This window comes from Brassica oleracea, chromosome C1 (assembly GCF_000695525.1).
Source record: "Brassica oleracea var. oleracea cultivar TO1000 chromosome C1, BOL, whole genome shotgun sequence".
In the NCBI taxonomy this organism is placed as follows: Eukaryota; Viridiplantae; Streptophyta; class Magnoliopsida; order Brassicales; family Brassicaceae; genus Brassica; species Brassica oleracea.
In genome coordinates this window covers 38,306,254-38,313,380 of record NC_027748.1, presented here as the reverse complement: position 1 = coordinate 38,313,380, position 7,127 = coordinate 38,306,254, and the positions used below count along the sequence as shown (strand labels likewise).

Below are 7,127 nucleotides of genomic sequence, written 5' to 3'. Positions count from 1 at the left end.
TTTTTTTTTTAATTTGCGGGTTGGCGGGTACCCGCGATTCAAATTCGGCTGACCCGCACCCGCCCCGCTCAAAATAATCTCGACCCGCACCCGCACCCGCGATTTAAAAATTTCAAATGGTTCGACCAGCACCCGCCCCGCAGCGGGTCAAACGGGGCGAGACCCGCGGACAATGATTAAAATTTCCAGCTCTAAGCACACTGACCAGGTCATAGATTCCCGTTTGGGCAGCGGTGGATGATTTCCCACTCTCCTTTGATGGTTCCTGCAAACAAATACAAAGCAAAAATCTTTTCTAAAAGATTGTGTACTTCACATATGATTTGTATGTACCAAATGATAGAGATGGTGTACCTCTGCATCGGTCATTTTCACATCGCTGTCCATTGAGCTAGTGCCAAGCCTTTTATCTTTCTCATCTCTCAGTTTCTAAAAACGACACAGCTGTCAGTTAACTCGGTTACACCAGCTCATGTAATTTGAGCTCAGCACAAGAGACAATGCAAACCTGGCGTGGAGCTTCCAGTTTCTTACGGAGTTCCTCGGAACAAAGTTCATAGATATCCAACTCCAGCGGATAATCCACTTTCTGCAAAAGGTCAAACAAGTTGGTGTTTTGACCATCTGAATATTTCTGGTCAAGATTTAAAAACAGAAAGCAAACGTAGTACCTTGAGAATCTTTGCGTTCTGGCTAGTCTCCTTTTCCCAGATGAAACGCATAAACCGAACGGTCAAGTACCTTCAAGATCATGAATAAGAGATTAGAAATCACTTAATTATTAAGTTAGGGTTCTCTGGAACATGCCACAAGAGGATCACATAGTACTGAGATGTACAATCAAGGTCACAAACAAAAAGAATGGCAAAGAATCTATAAGGGACTCGATGTGGAAATCCGCATTACGGCCCAGAGCCTTAGACCTTTTTTCAAGTTTATCTTTCAGTCCCTACAGTAAGACATGAGGTTAGTCATTATATCGAAGGTTTTATGAAAGCACATTAAGCCCACGTTGTCCTACTATTTATATAATATGTTGCAGACAAACAAATCAGAAAGTCTCCATATGGATGTTCTAATCCTTCCTGCAAGTGGTTTACCTCGTTTGATATAAAACATGATAGAAATAGTACAGATTCGGTCGTTGTGATCTCTTCTTCACCAGATTCTGGACAATGCACTCTACAGAACAGAACCAGTTATAACAACTCAATATGTTAAGCAAGATGAAGAAAGAAACTCAGGAACTAACATCTTTGCATTGTTTACAGAGGCCCAAGACCAGTTATATGGATGATCTACACAAATAATATAAGTAATATATGACACTGAGATGTGATCATTTGAAGGGATACCTGCTCCAAAGATTGACACCAAAGAGAGCTTTCACAGGGTCAGAATCTTCGCTGGAAGATGGGGGGTTTTAGGGACTGAGAAAGAGTGTTTAAAAGATTCGTCCAACATTCTTCAGCATCCTGTCAGACAATTGCTTAAATAATGCAACTGGATTTGCAATAATAAACAAACCTGAGGCATGTAATTTCCATTCAGCACATCGCCAAACACAGCAAATTTGTTTCTTAATGCCTGCATCAAGACCAATGATGATATGAGCCAAGAAGTGGAAACTTCCAAATCTTATGATGAAATATGGACAACCAGCAAACTAACATTCCAGAATTTGTCAGGGGAAACAGCTTCGCCACCTCTATTAAGCGCGCGAAATAGCTCACGTGTGGCAACTGTGAGCAAGTGAGAATTCTCGTCCACATGATTACTTGGCCCATCAAGTGAGTAACTGTTTTAAGAGGGAATTGTTTTTATGAGAAAGTTTTATTGAATAAAAGACAGAAGGATAAGAGATAAACTGACTTGGATAATGCAGAGTTTAACTCTGGAACAGACTTTAAGCACTGCACAGTGGAGTTCATGTAACACGTGTTGCCCAGATTGAGAAGGCCCGCACTGTAACCCTGAAACCAATGGTTGGTTCAAACTCTATGAATGTACATTGTCCAGGTTACAAGCGTTGTAGTTTGTAAAGTTAGCAAACCCTACGAAACACACTGATAAGGTATGTCTGCCAGTAGCCTAGTATACTGCAGAACTGTTACTAGCCTAGGTAGTTTTGTTCTACACTGAAACTACAGCAGAACTGTTACTAGCCTAGGTAGTTTTGTTCTAGACTGAAACTACAGCAGCCATTTGATTGCCAAAAAAGAATTACTAGATTCGTGGCTTGCTTTTCTTCAGGAGCTTTCACAGCAGTTCCCATCAGCTTTTGATCCTAGACACAAACAAAACAAAACAAACGAATAAGCATGTTCAGAAAAAATGAAGCAATTGAGCAAAAACGAACTTAGTCATCACATTAAATCACACACCAGCGCAAATCTATATTTAGGATCTGTTGCAATTTCCAAAGCTTGTTTAAGCTTTCCTAGCGACTCCAAAGAGTGAGCAACTCTCTTAAGCTGATCATCGGGAATTGTAGGTAATATTTCTTGTTCATTCTTAACATCAACCACCTGCTTGTGCTCAATCAGACATGGTGGCTTAACAAAGCATTTCCAAAAATCTTCCCAGAAGATCTTAAAGTCGATTGGTCCGCCCCCTTCAACATATTCCTTAAAACGTTTCGCGCCTAGCTCAAATGCCAGAGACCATTGACTAGGCGGACAAGTTTCATCAAGAAGCATGTTCTGAAAGTTAGTTCGGTCAAAACAAGGTGTAACTTCTTTAAGAAGTATGTCCCAATCCACACTCTCTTCCCCCCCCCTACAACATCATCTGCTGCTTTTTTAGCACTCTCAGCAAACGTACGTGCACCAGCATAGCTTCCCATCCGTCTATAGTATTCATCAAAAGCTCTGCCATGATCAAACCAATCTGCTTCACCGTTGAGCAGCTTAACCCAATTACATATCACAAACCTATCCAGCAGCTTCTCGGCAGTAGAATTCTTCATTGTAGCCAGTAAACAGCGGAAACCAGCTAATTGTAACAAACCTAAAGCTCCCAAGTAATCACCATCACCCGTGATTAAGAAGACCGTAAAGGGAGTAGTAAGTGCCAAAAAGTTGAGTTCGTCCTTAATAAAATTGTCCACCAGTTGCTTTGGTACTTTTTCTTCAGAATCTGAACAAAGTGGAAGATATATAATGCGATGCCCGTGAGGATTGATGCTAAAGTAATCATCGACGTCATGCCTTAGCCGACATCGTTGCCCAACAACCATATAGAGTACAAAATTTTGATAAATTCCAAGCTTTTGTAAAGATCGATCTATCATCATCCAGACCTGTTCAGGATTGTAGCCAGCAGGTAATGAAGCATTTTCTATATCTAAAAATACCGGAAATTCTGCATCCCTAGTTTTTGCTTTCGGGTGATTAAGTAGAAGCACTGGTTTATCAAATATCCGGTTGCAATACCTGCATAAAAAGTGTGTTCATTCAATAAAAACTGTGTTCATTTAGTTACCATAAAAAAATGTGTTCATTCCTTACATGTTCAATTCTGCATTCCTACGTTTTATATCATCTGATAGGAGAGGTGGTAGTTCATGCTTGAAAAGCATTGTCTTCTGCTGCTGCTCCTTGTCACGAAGCCAAGCGTTTATTCTCGTACACTCGTCCAAGACTTTTGATTATACAAGAAAGAAATCGTTGTCACGCCCAAAAAATAAAATCACGAGAAATCTTAAGAATGGCTAATTATTATTACCTTTTTCTTCATATCTTCTCCGATATGGCGAAACTTGTATGAGAGAGCATCCACTCTGTACTTGTTGACCCAGTGCTGAAGTTTATCTATGAGCGGCGCTGTTCCAACCCACTCATTGTAAAGCTTTTCAACCCGGCCACCAACCTTCTGGAGCTCCTGCAGCTTTTTAACATAGACCTCTCTAGGCACATCTTGCCCATCTTTAGACAACCAATCCTTTACGTTCTGCAGGTTGGCCAGAAATGCTTCCCTCTCTGACTCAATCATATATTCAGCATATACACCACGTAGCTGAAAACAAAACGCACATACATTAATACCTGCATACTATCTCAAAGTAAGAAGGAGCGAACGAAAAAGATTCTAACTTTATTTTGCATATTATTAACATAGGTTTCAATAGCAGTCTTCATGTGCTTGGCCTTTTCATTGTTACTGTCTTGCAAAGTCATTGAAAGTTCTTTCACCACAGCGTTTTTAAATTCATCTTCCTTCAAAGCACCGTAGACAAATTCTGGTAGAGATACATTTGTTTCCTTCACCGTCTTTGGATCCTCAACCTGCACACATACGATTAACGGATTCAAGTTCACAAGCGAATGAATAGAGCAAGCATCAATGGAGAAACTAACCACTGAAAGTTCTTTCACCGTAGCCTTTTTAGCTTTCTCTTCTATCAAGGCACCATATACAAATTCTGGTAGAGATTCATTTGTTTCCTTCACCGTCTTTGGTTCCTCAACCTGCACATACCATTAATAAAATAAATTAATGGATTCAAGTTCACAACCGAATGAATAGAGCAAGCATCATCAGAAAAACTACAAGTTTGTAACCATATCATTAAGATGATTATAGAAGTTATAATATAACAACAAAAAACTTACAGTTGCCAATTCAACAACGACGATTCCGTTGAGGGTCAATCTCACTTTCACTTCACGCTGGGGGGGATCAATCGAATATCTGCTGATTTTTAGAGGTGCTTGAAACTCGTCGGTCAGATGTGTGTACTGAACATCGACAGAGGTTGGTTCAGAAGGATAAAAAGTAAGCGTTTCGACACTAGGGATAGGGGTTCCTTTGGGGAAAAGGGTGGTGCTCTCCTGATTCCCAGAAGCTCCTATCCATGCCAGCGAAATTGAGAAAGGTAAAATATCACAAACCACCAGTTTTGGAGGTTTGGATTTGGAACTGAGTATAGCCGTGAGCATAGCACACTGTAAAGCGCATCCCCTCGCCACAGACTCACTTGCATTCATTGTACGCATGGGCTCCTTAGGAAAAAACTGGGTTAGGCTTTTGATAATAGCAGGGAAATGAGAGCCAGAGCCAACCTGTGTTTAAAATGGCGCATGACGAACCAAGGCGAGACGTGCCGAGCCTTGCACCTCGCTCCATGGCGCAGTATGGCGCTCGTCTTGAAGAACATTTTAGTTACGCCTTTTTTTGTTTTGTATTGGAGAAGAAACATAGAAAACACTTATGCAATTATTGATACACTAAATTTAAATAAGTTGCAAGCTTTATTATAGTTAAACCAAAACAAAATTATTCAAAAAGAAAACCCAAAAACAAAGTCTCAAATGTAGAAACCAAAAGATAATATCATAATAAATAACTCAAAACCAATACCTAAAATTCATCTTCAGAAACACCATTATTGTCATCTTCATCATCGTACTCAACATCCTCATACCCAAAGTCATCTTCATCTAAATCTTCTTCCAACTCATCTTCTTCATCAACCAATCTCATAGCAGGCGCAAATGATTGTTTCTGGTTTGAGCTAGCAATACCTTTCCCTTTATCTGTTTTAGATGAACTTGCACCTTTTGCTCCAACTCCTCTAGTAGAATAGCTGGGTTCTTCAACACCCATAGCTTGGCTCACAACATTCCATGGCAAATCATCATCTTCCCACACCAAATCATCATTATCAGATGAATCTCCATCCATTCTTCTAAACAACCACTCATTGCTGTCATCAATTTCATCCAAAAGAATAGGATCTCTGGTGGCACACACACTTCTCAATCTTCTGCGTTTTAGAGCTCTGTTGTACTTCACAAAAATCATGTTGTTCAGCCGATGTTGTGCTAGGCGATTTCTCTTCTTCGTATGAAGCTGTTACAAATCAAGTTTAAAACTGATAAGTTAAAAAAAATCACCTAAAAATATACAATAAAGGTGATTAAAAAGACTTACAAGTTGGAAAACACTCCAATTTCTTTCACAACCAGTAGCACTACAAGTCAGACTAAGGATCTTAACAGCAAAGCTTCTCAGATTTGGAGCAGAAGATCCATAACAAGACCACCATTCAGCTTTAAAATAAAAATCTTGTTAGTATTTATTTAGATCAATTATCTAAAAGTAATTCAAATTTGTGTTACCTGGTGCTTTGATATCTCTTTGCCTAATGGCCATGTCGTGGCCGGAGATACCAGTAGCGTCCTTGAAAGCATCCAACTCTGTCATTATCTTGTCTTGAGTCTCTGTATTTGGAACCAACCTATTAATGAAACACAAACAAAACTATCATCTGAAAATGGTGTACCAACCTATTAATACAAAACAAAAACACAATTTAAAAAACCAACCTAGTAATGCAATTGTAAAAGCCCCATTCCACTTCGGCGCAACGTACATAATCGTGATATTTGTAATGGATTGAAGGGTTTAGGAAATACCCAGCAGCATGCAAAGGATGGTGAAGCTGACACTGCCACCTTTTGTCAATGATCTCAAAGGCTTCTTCGTACTTCTCTTAATTCCAGTTGAAATCCCTTTCGATTGTCTCTTTTGCCCTGTCCATGGCTGCATAAATGTATCCCATAGCTGGTTTTTTCTCTCCATCAACCATCCTAAGTACTTTGACAAGAGGAGTCATAAGCTTCAGAACACGTCAAATATTCTTCCAAAAACTCGTTTGCATAAGATACTGTCTAACTTTTCTCGCTCCAGCTTCTTTGGGCCATTTAGACTCACTCCATTCAGCAGAATTGACCATATCCCTTAAAGGCTTCTGCTGTTTGAGATACTGAGTCATGGTTACGCAAGAAGTAGCAAACCTTGTTATAGCCGGCCTGTGCAGTGTTGGAATGAAAAGTTTTATAAAGATGGAGAAAGTGTTTAAAGTGTTTGAAGAGAAAGAAATTTTGTGAAGAAGAAAGATTTTATAACTTAGAAGAAGATTTTTATTACTTGTTACAAGCTTTGTTTATTTCTTGGTGATACAAAATGAAAGGGGAGTGGAGGTATTTATAGCCTCCAAAATACAAAATATCTTACATATTTTAATCATAAATCTAGAGAATTCTACCATAATATCTAAGATTTTTTTTATTATAATTATCTAGATAATTCTATGAGAATATCTAGATTTTTATTCTAAGGAG

The 7,127-nt window shown here is 39.2% G+C and overlaps 2 pseudogenes; both read right to left on the bottom strand.

The window, feature by feature from the left end:
- LOC106339542 overlaps window positions 1-4,988 on the bottom strand; it is a 5,730-nt pseudogene extending 742 nt beyond the window's left edge.
- Window positions 4,989-5,272: 284 nt separating this feature from the next.
- LOC106339533 overlaps window positions 5,273-7,127 on the bottom strand; it is a 4,015-nt pseudogene continuing 2,160 nt past the window's right edge.